General features: G+C 34.1%; 1 protein-coding gene across 2 annotated transcripts in view; it reads left to right on the forward strand.

The window, feature by feature from the left end:
• The first annotated feature begins 9,700 nt into the window (after nucleotides 1–9,700).
• The window catches only part of LOC118746024 (putative uncharacterized protein DDB_G0271606), a 583,517-nt gene continuing 577,909 nt past the window's right edge, over nucleotides 9,701–15,308 (forward strand). For both annotated transcript variants that reach the window (XM_036479745.1, XM_036479746.1), the window contains exon 1: nucleotides 9,701–9,773. The gene's annotated coding sequence lies outside the window, so the exon portion shown is untranslated. The remainder of the gene's footprint in view (nucleotides 9,774–15,308) is intronic.

A 15,308-nucleotide genomic window follows, 5' to 3' on the forward strand; every position in this document is an offset into this window, starting at 1 on the left:
AAGGTTTTTGGTTGGATAAAATATTAGCTTTTTTTCCAAACTTCATTGTTTTTCTATACCATTACTTATTGAAAATGTTTGCGTGTATACTTATATATGTATATGTAAGTAAAAAAGTTTGCTACCATTTTTAGCCACAACGACTTTTTTTAGCTCTTTTTACAACGCTTTTATCAACTTGCAATGTTGTGTTCCAGAAACTTTCAATGTTGTGTTGCCGACACCATAAAGCAAAGCTTTGAAAAGCTCATATAAAAAAGCATAGTGAATAGGGCGAGGTAGATGACATCTAGATGTCGCCCTATGTACTACGTTTGCTACACCGGAAATAGACGACACGCCATTTCTTTAAATAAAATTAATTGGTGCTCGTTTGTATGTACATACATATGTAAATGCATGTGAGTGCACCTTTCTATTAATATCGTTGAATTATTTTAATATCTATTGCAAAATTTTATTCAGACAGGACTAAAAGGTAGAAAATAAATAATATAAAAAAAAAACTTTTTAATATACAACGCTTTTATAAATGGACTAAAAAGTAGAAAATAATACTTCTCAGTCCCATAGAATTTGTTTTGATAACTTTTGATTTTGAAATTTTAGCAAAAGTCATTATAAACAATCTATGAAATTGAAAATGAAAAGCGTGGGGCGCATGTAATACACTTGAATTGATATGAAAAGTAATATATGAATGTGTGTATGTGGGTATATGAATAACGACCGCTTAAAATCGATTTCAAAGTTCTACTTTCGCTGTAGAAATTTTAGGTCTACGTTATGTAGTTTGACTATTGTCAATTAAATCGAATGCTTTGTATTGCATGCGCTCCACGTTTTTCATTTTCAATTTCATAGATTGTTTATAATGACTTTTGCTAAAATTTCAAAAATCAAAAGTTATCAAAACAAATTCTATGGGACTGAGAAGTATTATTTTCTACTTTTTAGTCCATTTATTAAAAGCGTTGTATATTAAAAAGTTTTTTTTATATTATTTATTTAGCTCTTTTTTAGCCCTTTTTTAACGGAATTTGGTTACCGTTAAAAATGATTCGCGGCAACACTGGTCGGAAGTGCAACTAGGTACATATATGCATATGTAACAGCAACATTGTGTGCAATGAAGAAAAAAACCAATTGCCACAAAACCAACAAAAACACTAAAATCTTGTCGATAGCTTCGTCATCCTCATCCACATCGTCAACGCCCAGGCCACCGCCACCGCCGTTGCCAGCAGAGTTTTTTTTCGTAGTTCCGCGGCGTTGATGACAGTTGGTTGCACTGTTGACAAAATACCAACCAACAGCCAACAGGCCGGTCAACCAACAGGCAACAATAATAACATTAGCAAACTACCAATAAAAACAACATTGCGCATGAATTGTTTTAAATACTCCATAGCAATAACAACATTCATCTATTCCAGCATATGGCAGCGTTGATGGTAGTGGTGTTGGCGGTGGTGGTGGCGGTGCTGGCGGTGGTACATAGTGTGTGTGAATATGTGGCTTTGTTGTTGGTGTTTGCTTTAACTGTTGTTGTTATTGTATCTGCACACACTAATTTAATTTTAATTATCTACGATTAGTGTGCACTTTTTGGCTGGCATTCGACGTTCTCATCATTCAACATTTGACGACGCTTGCGACATTGCCGTTTCGTTTTTGACTGTATAATATTAAGCGCAGATATTTGTGTTTATGTAATTATGTATGTACAGTAAAGTCGCAGTTTTAATACCCAATTGATTATTTAACCATTTTCTATTCTTAACTATTTTGTTCGTTTTATAGGACACCTAAAAACCTCAAAAAATGCAATGGGGGACCCATTCCCAAATCACTGGTATTAAAAAAAGCTAAAATAAACAATTGGATGTTATTATTGGCAGTCTCCTAAAGTGAAACAAAGTTTTCGGATCGAAAAATATTGATTTTCAAGAAGCATATACAATTTCTACGAAAAGTTGTTTTTTTTTTCATATAAAATACATGAAAATCTTTGAGTGCTTTGAGCGACCTCAAAATATTTTTTGATTTCAAAATAAAAAACAGGCTTATAATTTTTTCGGTATAGTAAAATCCTAGGGGTATCTTTGGACCACCCTAATGTACATTGCGGTGTCCCAGAATATGGGGATGAACTCTCTCGCGAAATTCGATATGCATGCCATTTGATTTTTCATTTTGACCGTAACAACGTAAACATACATATACGGATCAGGGATGTTGCGAATATTTGCATTCGCCTTCGTCATTCGCATTCGCATCAAATGATACGCCTGTTTTACGAATGCGAATGTGTACATGGGCAGAGAGTCCACTCTAATATTGTTTAAATGGCTCTAAGTCTGTCTAATCAGGGTGCGGAAAATAACCGGCATTTAGCTTCAGGCGCTAAATGGTTAAGTAGTATATCAAGCAACATTGATGGGCCTTCAACTAGTACTGCTAAAAGTCTTATAAGCACTCCGGAAATAATTTTAGATTCCTCCAGCGAAAGCGAAGGCTCTGATGTAGAATCTGTAGACATTAAGAATTGTGAAATTTCAGCTCAATTGAAGGCCTATCTTAAAGAAAAACGAGCTTATCTCGGCAAAATCCTCTCGATTGGTGGAAAACTAAACTAAAATACGAAAAATTTACAGATCTGGCCCAAAATATTTGAGCGCTCCACCCGCCAGCGTTCCAAGTGGGCAATAATTCAGTGCAGCCGGCCTTATACATATATGAGCCTCTAAGAAATCGCCTCATGGGAGAAAAGGTAGCAAAATTACTTTTTTTTTGAAATATACAGCGTGGCGACGAATAACTATTACCCGGGTTTTTTGAGAAATAAAAGTCTTTTATAGATTTTGCGAAAAAAAAATTGTATTGTTAATTTTCCATAGATTTTACTTTAGTTTTATTAATTAGTTTTTAAATTTTAATCCTTATATACATTTGTCAGCAGTGTAAACTTTAACAGAAAAGTTCAATTGAGTATAACATTGACAAAAAAGTAGAGTATAACGCTATTATGGAAAATTCATTTGCTTACAATGCGAGCAGAGAACTAGCGAATCGAAAGCGGCTATAGCATGTAACAGGTTACTTCTATATCCTCATACATCTGAAGATTGTGTTTTATATCGGCGTCCAAAAATGAAATATTGGCACGGAGGCAGGAGTTTCGGAGTTGTATTTACGCATAAATTAAACCTTCATTGGATCTTGCCAAATAGGCGCACTCACATACATCCCCACATAAATAATATTCAATCTGAAAAAGCATACCCTATGACGCTTTTTAAATCTATATGTTTATAAACACATACTAGAGATGATCGAAATGAAAAAATCGATTTTTGAATCGATTCGAAGCGATATAAAAATAATCGATGCAGGAAGAAATCGTCGATTTAAATCAATCTCCCTAGACCGATTCATACAATTTGTCTGTTTGTTTGTACTCGGTACTCCAATCGTTCTATCACTACTCACCACAGTCTTTCGGAAGACAAAAGTCTTTCGTAGGACAATTGTCTATTCTGGCAACTATTTTGAAAGACCTTACTGTCTTTCGAAAGACCAATTGAAAGATCTGCTAACGAGGAGGTCTTAGCGTTTTGCTGTTCGCCTTTTTGAAATAAGTTTTTTTTTTTTTAATTTAATTTAATTAAAAAGGTATATTATAATTCTTTTTAAAACAATAATAACTTCAAATAAAAAATTAAATTAAAACATAATAATAAAATTAAAGAAAAGCTATAATAAATATTTTTTTAATTAAATTTAAAATAAAATATATATTTTTTGCCTTTTATAAAAATCGAAAAATTAAATTAGAAAAAAATAAATAAATCAAAAAAGGAAATAGCACTTAAAAATTAAAAAGAAAAAAATTGTAATTTAAAGAAGATAAAATAAAATCCCAGAATTGAAAAGGAACACAAAAATATATATTTTCTTTTTAAAACAATAACATCTTAATACTAAGAAAAAATTAAGTTACCAAAAGAAAAATAAATTATGTTTAAAAAAAGAAAAAATAAACAAAACAGGTTTCTAAAAACTCAATGAAATTAAAAAACATATTTTTATATCCAAAAAAATGTAGATATTTAAAGAAAATTGTAATAAAAAAAAGAAAAAAAGAAAAAATTAATAAATAGAATAAGTTACTAAAAATTAAATGCAACTAAACAAATGATATTTTTAAAAGAATAACATCTAAAATTAAAAAATTAATTTTAAAGAAATTTAAAGAAATATCTATATATTTTTGTCAAAAAAAAATACAATCTAAAACTTAAGTCAAAAAGAAAAAAATATACATTAAAAAAAAAGAGAAAAAAAATGCCGCTTCTCCAGGACTCGAACTCTGATCTATGGACTGCTCATTCCAGCATTGTGACTGTTGAAGCGACGCGAGCTCAACGATATACAAGCACGGTTGCCAAACACTTAGAAAAAATGTTACCAAATTTTTTTTTAAAGATTACCAAAAAGTTACCAAAATTATTAAAAGCCTTTTTTTCTGTCTATTGCCACACAACTGTTTTATTTATCTATCGATCATCTTTTTTAGTAGCTTGACTTCATCACGAAAAAGTTTACAAAAACTCTTTTATTTTTATATGTATTCCCCATTAACGAGCCGTAAGCGAAAAACCTATTTTTATTTTCAGTACAATTTCTAAACTGGAACCAAATTAAAAAATTGCAAACATCTCGAAAACTTGTCCACCAGAATATTTACTCGATTTTCGGAATCAGCGAGCTATTCTCTATAGTGGCAGAACAAAAACTAAAATTTGTGATCCAGTGTAATAATTGATCTATAGATTTGATTAAATTAAATATATTTCATGATCAATTTTTATTTTTTTAAGCAATTTTAAACTTTAAGTTAATAAAATAACATTAACATTTTAAATAAACAACTATGTAGTACGAAAATAAATCTCTTCTGAGGCAAGGATAGCTTCATTATTCCACAGGTTAATATTAAAATCTCGTCATATATTTCACTGCATGTCGTTCAGACAATTTTCTGTGGGAAAACTCAAATAATAATCGTCTAAATTTTGAAACACCGCGGCCTACACCATGACCCTAACTCCTAATGGCACATGTATATGTAAATATGTGCATATCGCTAATCATAAATCACAATTTCGTATCTATCATCAAAAACAAATTCATTCAATAAGAAATTAGCTGTGTGCATGTTACCTAGCCGCAGATGTTGTATGATGTTCAAAAATATTTTAATATATTTAAGCATTTTGTCTGAAGTTACCAAATGGGATCGGATGTTACCAAATTACCAAAATAAAAGTTACCAATTTTGGTAACATTTTACCAAAGTGGCAACCGTGTATACAGAGCTTTCTCGCAAAATAAATTTTCACCACGGGTGGTGAGTGAGAGGGCTTTTTTCTACGACTTTTGTGCTAGAATAACAAAAGTCTTTCAAACTATCTTCCCAAATGTCTTTCATTTGTCTTACGAAAGACTTTTTAGTAGCCAGAATTGCCCTACAAACTACAGCGAGATGCAATATCCAAGCCCCCCTAATTTTTAGTACGAGCCACAAATGAAAATTTTCTAGATTTTCTAATGCAATGTTATATGCATCGATTGGGAAAAAATCGAATGTCGATTCTCAACTTTTTTGGATCGATTCACGGATCGAATCGAAACTAAAAAATCGACAAAGAGTTGAATTGGAAGGGCAGGATTAATTGATCTTCGATTTAATCGTTTTAAAAACGGCAACTCTAATACATACATACATACATACATACATACATACAAATGTACTTCATATGCTTGCATACATACATAAGCAGCGTATGTCCGATTAGCACGCGCGATCACTGCTCCACCAACAGCGACAGCAACAGAAAATCTAACAGCAACAACAGCATACAAAACAATCAAAACTAACAAAGCAAACATTCGCAGAAATAGCAACAATAGCATTCACAGCAGCAGCGGAAGCGGCTGCAAATTATCCAAACACGCACAGAAGCGATAAAGCGATTAACTTATGTAGTGTTAGTTAAGTCCAGTTCGTTGCAAAGTGTAAACACAACATGTTGCGAGATGCATGTTGCCGGCAAACATGTTGTAAGTGGCGCCTAGAAATTGAAATTGTGTATATCGAAAATTTATGCATGCACAAAATTGCAATAGGGATGTGTAAATATTTAGCCATATGTATGCTACATGCATACTACATATCGTCCTTTAAAGTGCAAAACCGCGTATCAACAAAATGCAAAACCGCGTATGTGAAGATGTAGAGATTATTTTCTAGAGCGTAAAAATACTCATATTTCAAAATGGTTCTCTTTTTTTATAAAGCAATCGCATTTCTGGCTAGTATATTTCAGGACGAATGGATAAGGATTGAGCCAAGAGCTTGTGCGAGCAAATCCAATTTTCGGCAGCCAATGTCAGTTACGCGGTTTTGCAGAATGACGATACGCGGTTTTGTACTTTAAAGGACAATATGTACGTATGTATGTATGTGTTTACACTAGACTGCCTCACGATCCTATACGAGGGAAATCGCTTTTCCTCTCGCCAGCAAATTGCAAAATATGATGAAATATACATTAGGGGTATTCTCCAAATCTTGCAAAGCCATTGCACGTAGCACGGATTGCATGGATTGCATAACGTACAAACACACAACAACAAAATACATGGGAAACGACATTTCCTATCGCTGCAAAATATGCAATGTCGAAACCCATGTATATATTTTGCAAAATAGCATAGCAAGATATATGCGACCCTGTGATAGTTGTTTTGTTGTTGGAATTGCTACATATTTCTCTCATTCCTCTCATCTCGCTCACTTCATTTTTTTCTGCTGTCTCTTGTTATTGTATTTGATACATAATTACGCTGCTTGCTACCCATGCATTCTACCACTTTGCAGTGGGGTGCTCTCGTACTGTTCGAAATTAGGAATAGTATTTTTGCATTTCGTGCAATCCGTGCATCGTGCAAGACTTCGAGAATACCCCTATTGTAGTACATAGTACGTATTTCAGCTGAATTCAATATCGTTTTTTTATGCAACCGAGCGGCATCATGTAATCCAGTGTAAAGGTAATAGGTGCCAACATAAACAAGAGACACCGCGATATAGAAGATCTCTCTCTGATGATCCAAGTCACTATTTATAAGCTCTGTAATGAATGCTAATAGTTTCTTTCGTATATCCAAATAAGTACTTAGAGCTTCGATTGGAGCCTTACCATCGACGCCGACTAAAGCCATAGAGACCTTGCTTCACTTTCTACATGTGGGCTTACATGGTAAACTACAGGCAAGTTATAATGCTAATACATTAAACGAACTGTAGAATTGTAGAATTTTTGGGAAATCTTACATTAGACTTCAAGGGCCTGGACTACACAGTCCCGCCTACTGGACTAAAGAACCACCTCTCGAAAAGGATCCCCTCAAGGAATGAATGGTAAGAGGATTTAGTCCTGATCTCGTATTCTGACTCAGCTGCCATCAACACTGAAGCTCCCAAGCTGGCTGATCGATTCTTCTATTAGTTCGCATGCAGTTGCTTTCTATTTGTAAGGTAAGTGGAGGGGCGTGATAAGTCCCTAATGTGGCATCATAAGGGGCCATGGTGGCCTAAGTGTGCTCTTTTTCTGTGCGGGATGAGAGTAGCCAAGATAACCTAACCTAGGTCTTCGATTGTGGAAGGACTAAATTGTCGCAGTATTCTTCTGGCCAATGCTGGACAATCACACATAATTTTCCCCGACGCCTCCTCCTCTTCAGGACAAAGACGGCAATCCGTCTCAGTGGATAGGCCAATCCGGTGCAAGTGAGCGTGCAGATGACTATGACCAGTTAAGTAAACAGTTAGCAACTCGATGTTGACTCAATCATCTCTATTCAAATTTGTTCTTATTTTTATTGACATTTCAATGCATTTTTTGGTGCGGGCAACTGGTCTAATAGCTTCCCTGCTTTGTGAAGGGGCATACAAATGATACAAAAGGGTGGTGAAAGTAACGCAATTATGTATAGTGGATTTCGCCAGATAGCCAGAAAATATTTTTATTTTTAAAACGTCAGATCGAAGAATTGGGAGGAAAGTGATTCACCTTTTCTACAACATAGCTTAATCTCGCGCTGTTCGAAGAGATACTTCTCATAGCCAAAATTTGTTTAATGTGAGTACAGAAGTTGGCATGGTATCGATGGGAATTGTTATCCTCCTATTTTTTTATATACAAATATATATTTACTTTTTAGGACTTTTATGTAAAGTTTTCCGTAAATTTGGTACAATTTTATAATTCAATTTACCATCGCTGATGGAATATCAGCTGTAAAAGAGGGCCAGAAACAAACAGCTGATTGCTCTTTATCCAATAAACATACCTCCAAGTCAAAATTAAACATACCTGGCAGGGTTGCATAGAGAACCTGACTCAAATTAATTGCCAATTAATTACATATTAATAAATAAATTGGATAACAATTAAGACTTAAATAGTTGAAAAGTTTCTTAATTGCCAATTAGGTGCCTGTGTGAACATAGTCTTAATTTCGAAAAATTATAATTAGTTTCATACGTATAATTTAAAAAATAAAAGTCGGTGGTTGATTTTTATTGATGACTTTTATAAACTGTTATCTAAGATATATAGGTAATATAAACGTCAAAAATAACTGTTATTTACAGATTTTTTTTGGTAAAAATAAAAAAAAATAATTGTTATTTTTTTTTAAATTTGCATCGAAATAACAAATTTGATTCTCGGCGAAAAAATAAATCCATCGGTATGTATCACTTATGACGGTTTTTATCAATAAATGTTATGTTCGATCCCTGCGGCGAATATCTCAGCTGTTTATGCGAGACCACCTCGTATGAATTCGCCCTACTTACCACTGCTGTAGTAATTATTACACAGTGCTACTATACTACACCATAGTTTTATTGTTGCCAATTTTAATTAAATAGAAAAACATTTAATACAGAAGACACTACCAGAATCAAAATGAAATAAGGAAATTCTATAAAAATTAATTTGAAACCCTTTATGAAACTCGAGTTTTTCATAGATAATTGTTAAAGAGCAAATTTCCCAAATTTCCCACAACATATCGTACCCCAAACATTATCCACAAAATATATAGTTTCCCCCAATTTGGGGAATTACCCACAAAACGGCAACACTGGCTGGTACGTTTCTTATCGCCTCCAACTTTCTGAAATCTGTTGCACGGCGTTAGGAATGTTTTAGATACAAATTGTGTGCCTTACACATACATATGTATATACATATACATATATATTTATTTGGAAGCATTATAAATATTTACAGCACCTTAATATAAACAAAGTATCCCTAATATGCTTATCTGTAAAATTAACCTCAATGTACAAAATCCTTCGATGCAATAAAATTGCATATGCTGTCATCCAAGATGTTCAACAACAGAATTTTGTAAGCAGACACGTAATTTAACAGAATATCCGGTTTTTAACATCAACTACAAACATGCTCGACAGCAATAGGCGATGCTGTTGTGTGAACGTACCATTAATGTAGGCTAAACGAACATAACATAGCGCTGTTAATAGCCGAGTGCGAGCAGAGAACGCAATGCGACGGATGCGAATTAGCAGCTGGTTTAGTGGTAGTTTAATAATCGTTGAGTTCGCATGTAATGTCGGAGATTGCAGTTTCCAGTTCCGCATTTGATTTTTGAGAAACTTTATTGAGGTTGTTTGAAATTAATATCTCTTCTAGAGCTAAATGTGTACGCATGTGATACATACATCCATACAAACATATACGCATAGTACCGTCATAAAACCAACACCTACACTAGTGCATACATACATACAAACATAAATTGAAATGTGTGCAAGCAAAAGTGAATCGAATGCGACCGGTGTAAAAATGGATTTTGCTGTATAAAAAAAATACTATACGAATTTCAAAGAAAAATACCGTTAACAAATAAAAAAATTTAAAAAAATAATTAAGAAAAAAAATTGAGAAAAAATGTATCTGTTTGCGAAAACAAGTAACGAAAATGTTTATGTACGCCGCACACTTAAATAAAATAAAATGTATGCGAGAAATTCTGGTGAAAATTGTATTTAAAAAAGTGGCAAATAACACAAGGTGAAACAGAAATTTTCTATCTACCTACTTCTACGAAATCGCAATGAAAACCAATTGGAAAGTGCAAGAAAAAGTGCCTAGTGAGCGAAAAAGCATTAAAAAATTTTATTCTTTTTTTCACAAACAAACCGCAGTTTATAAAATACATACGTGCATAGCTTGCTAAATTATTTAGTGCAAAAATATTATTATACTTAATATTATTTTAAAGACTCGGTTCCGGTGCGTAAATTGCACAGTCCACCGCCGGCTGTAACTTTTTTATATTTTTATTATATTTCTGTTTTTTTTTTCTTTTATTTGTGTTTCAACGATCGGTGTGCGACGATCTATTTTCGAAAATTACTCGCGAGCGAAAGCTCGATTTTCTTTTGCCGCTGTGACCGCAGAAAATGCGAAAAACTGAAAACGCGTCGCCGCGCGTACATTCATTGGTGCACCGCAGCACCAGCCAGCGCACCGCACCGCACCGTATCGTCCCGTTCCCACAATGGCACAGTCCGTCCCAAGAGGGTCGGACGGCAAGAAGTTTGTGAAGAAATGAGAAATCGACTAAGAAGAAGCAATGTATAAAAATAAAAATAAGAATATGTATATTAAATTTTTTTTTTGTTTTTTTTTCGGTTTTTAGCGAGCAAGGAGACGTGAAATTGGGAAATTGTGAACTGTAGCGGCAAAATTGGGGCAGCTTGCTTGCTGACTATAGGTAGTAGAGTCGGCAGGCCTCTAAGAGACTATGTATGTATGCGTGTGGGTTTGTGTATGTGAGAACTTAAAAGAAAATGCATACTAAAATATTGGAAAATGCATTTTCAGTGTTTTCAAAATTTTTATGAAACTACTTGAATTTTGTGGTTTGTACAAACATACATTTGTGTAAATGAGTTTTAATGAACTGTGACTCTAGAAAAGGTGTTTTTTTGTACGGTCTGTAGGAAGGTGTGTTCATATTATGCAAAAAAAACTATTATAAATATTTTTTTGTGTAGACTATACATACAGACTGTGTTATTACTCTAAAGGCATGAATGACGTATGAAAACACTTTTGATAGCATGCAAACTACCTTAACAAGAAAGTATGCTAAAAATTTTATGAAAATATTTTAAGTTTTATTTCGTTGAAGACCACTTTTAAGCTAACTACTAGAATAAGCTGCCAGATGCTGCATTTTTATGCAGTTAGTCCCCTTTCAGACACGTCAAGTCTTGCTTTCAAGTCTTCTCGTGCATGGGTGAAGGAGGTGAGAAGAGAGACGAAGAGTAAAGATACCGGCCAGTCGTTTCAAGTTTTCTTGTCTCTTTTAATTTTTCGTTGCTCTCCATTCAAAGAACCCAGGACTTCAATTCAGTAAAAGTTGACGCGTACAGAAGCAAATAAAAAGCACAAAACGAATGCGAAAAAATTGCTTTCAGAACTTGAGCTTTCTGAAAGGTGACTTAGTGAATTTTTCAAGCACCGGAAAAATTTTTTATGATATGCTCATTGATGCAAATTGAAATATGAACACATTCATGGGCTGAAGAAAAATATTTAATAGTGATTCCACAATGGATTTCCTAATTTGCGAAAGAAATATTTAACAATGTTTACTAAGTTATTTTTTATAGCTTTATTATTTAATTTATTAGCTCTGAGGCACCAGTTTTCCTTGAAAAAGAAGAATTATAGAAATCGTTTAACGTGATCGAAAATTATGTGGTAACATACATATAGAAATATATATTTTTTCCGGCGAATTGATTACCTCCTCCTTTTTTTGAAGTCGGTTAAAAACTGTATCAATCTAAATACGTAAAAACATTTTTCAAACCGTTTACACAATATAAGTAATCGAAAAATACAAAAGTAACATTAATTAAGAGTGTTGTGTTTTAACCCTTCTACAATGATTGGCTAAAAAGACCAGATTTTTAAGAAAAATGCTTTTATTACACAGCTGTGTGATTTTAACCAAGCTATGGCGTAACCCAATCGTTAATATCATCAGTGGCTATAGTTTTGGGTAAAAATAAAAGAAAAAGTTTCTCTCAGGGCAAAGAATTTTTCAGGCACATATAGCGTTTCCGGGTCATTTTTACTCTTTTTTCTCAAATTAAGCGTTTACTATGCTTGGCTGCGAAATCTGTGATTTAAGTTGCAAGTTCAATGGCAAGAGAAGCTACCACTCAGGACAAGATATATCTATTCCTGAATCAAACACGATACCAGATAAAAGTCAGCTACGTTATTTTTGTCGATACATACTCAATGCAAGAAAATATTATAATACATGTGTTAGCTGCAATCAAAAACTTCTACATGTATTTAAATTCACAAGCTTTATTCTTATCAAAATCGAAATGACCCAAAACATTGTTGGAAGGGGTAAATTCGAAACAAAGCAGAAGGTTTAAAAAATGATATCGCTACCTAAAGGTAAAAAGGTGCCAAGTCCATTTTTTTCAATTTGAAAAATAATTCAGTTTTATCAAAGAGATTTTTGTGCCTGCATCTTTTCTGCAATTTTTAGGGTAATATTGGGTTATATAAAAAATCTGTGCGGATTCTTGTCACTATGTGAACTTGAAGCCCATGCATCTGGAAACCGTAATCAAGGCGGTATTTCAGCGCTGCATTGTTATTGAAGACAATTTGAAAAATACGCTCCACAAAAATAAGCCGAAAAAATTGTGAAGTGTACGGTGATAATGCTGTCAGTGAACGCCGGACACAACTGTGGTTTTCTCGATTCCGTTGCGAAAATTTTGATGTCAAAATTTAACTTCGCTCCGGTCGGCCAGTCAATGGAAAAGTCGATGAAATAATGCATATTGTTGAGCAAAACCCGCATGTTAACTGTCAAGAGATAATAGGGGAATCAAACATAAATCACTTGACAGTTAGGAATCATCTAAAATGAGCAGGCTACTCAAAGAAGCTCGATGTTTGACTGCCACACGAAATGACCCAAAGAAATTTTATCGACCGCGTTACTATCAATGAAATGCTGCTGAAACGTGACAAACTTGTAACAGTTTTCAAGAAAATCACTAGGTGTGATGAAAAATGGATTGATACGAAAATTTGTAAGTAACACAAGCGAGACCGATGGCCCTTCACAAACGACTACAAAGCCGGGGTTGACGGCAAATAAGGTAATTTTGGGTGTCTGGTGAGGTTAGAATGGAATTGTTCATTATGAACTGCTACAATGTGGCGAAGCGCTCAATTCGGTTCTCCACTGTGCAGAATTGGCTAAAAGCGAAGGAGTTGTGCTCCATCATGACAATGCCTTGCCACACATATCTGTGATGGCTCGCGGAATAAATTGACGGAACTTGGTTGGGTAGTTTCAAAGCATTCGCGATATAGCCCGGACTTCGCACCGCCTGACTTTCATTCGTTTCGGTCTTTGAAAATCCCTACGGCACGTTTTTCGCCGATAAACCACAAAGTTCTACACGGAAGCCAAACATTGCAATTTCCGGTTATTAAATAATATTATTTAAATAAATATGTGAAAATATCCACAAGATAAGCCAGATGCAGCTAGGGCGGCAAATTGGAAAACTGTTCCAGTAAATCTTTTATTCTTTTCACTCAGAAAGAACTCAACCTCTTATGTAAGCTCGTATAATCTTTCCAGTATGTTGCCTTTCGACAACCAACGAACTTCTGTTTGAAAGAGATGATCGGATTAATGTTCGCAGAAGGTTTAAAGACGCGGTATTCCAAAGACATCCTTCAAAATGTCACTCTCAGTCTGCTGTTAGCCAAACTCAAGATTCACTTAGAAGCAAAATATGTCATCGAGCTTATCAACCGCCTCATAAAACATTTTGGCAAGGTTTTGGTAGGGAACAAACAACAAGAAAAATTAAGGCTGGGGCGAAATTGACGTCTTGGCAACAGCAATGGATGCTGAAAGTTGATTCCGGTACTCAGATGCCATCGAGACATGCACAGATTGTGACAAAGATACAAAACTTTCTTACCCATTTTCTCGTCGAATCAAAACTTGGTTTTTCTAAGTATTTCCACCGACCGCTAGGGTATACATACAAACTATGTGTAACTTAGGGTGACCTTGAAATTTATATATAATATGAAAATATATTTTATAATAAAGTCAGCAACAAGCCTGCAAAGTGTTACTCTTTTATTTTAATTGTAAGAGCCCAAGTGACCCACTGCACACTAGTCAATGAAGACCAATTCTTCTTAAAAATTCTGGGTTCGGCAAAAGATTAAGGCAAATATTTTTTCTCGCAGCCTTTGGTTTATCGTTAATCTCAAATTTATTTTTTTTTTAGATAACATTTTAATTATTCTCTTTTATAATTCCGCTGGCCTATAGTCAAAAGATGTAAAGAACAGCATTAATATTGCTCGCGTGAATTTAGGTCGCTGGTCCCAAATTTTCTCATATATTTTTTTTTAATATTAGCTTTAGTTTGCGAATTTTTAAAAATTTAGGAGCGGTTTCAATAGCTCTAATAGAAAAGCCATTATTTTCCATCACCGTGGAAAATTTTGTTTATGCAAATGAGTATGGAAACACTGAACAGGCACAACTTCTACAAACACTAATTTGTTTGCGTATGTTAATGCATACAATACAAAAGTTGAAAATATAGAAAGAAGACGGAAATTTTTGTTCAACATTTTGCAAAGCAATGTCGCCCAATTGGAGAGTCCTCAAAAGGAGTTCCCAGGATATGTTAAAGACTATTGCATTTTCCTACCGTCATTTTTTCACAAAACGAAATTAACTAAAGTATTCATGTATATCTAAACACTTATTGCACGTCCCCTCCTTTCATATAACGGCAAATTTAGAAACCGTGAAAAATGTGCTTCGTCGGTAACCAATGGAATCATTCCGCACCAATTTTGAAGACTGCATAAATGGACTTAAAATGGGCGTTACTCACCCTATTTCTATTATACTAATGTATGTAAATACTTATATTCTTAAAACTACTATTACCTTATGAAACGATTCCTAATATTTGACAATATATGTTTGACTTCATTCACCACGATCTTGAAAACTGACCAAATCGGCGTGACCTACTCCATGGTCCTTTTAATGTTATAACGGGTGATTTTTTTGAGGTTAGGATTTTCATGCATTAGTATTTG

Source organism: Rhagoletis pomonella, unplaced genomic scaffold (genome assembly GCF_013731165.1).
Source record: "Rhagoletis pomonella isolate Grant_MI unplaced genomic scaffold, Rhpom_1.0 Rhpom_scaffold_00010, whole genome shotgun sequence".
NCBI lineage: Eukaryota > Metazoa > Arthropoda > Insecta > Diptera > Tephritidae > Rhagoletis > Rhagoletis pomonella.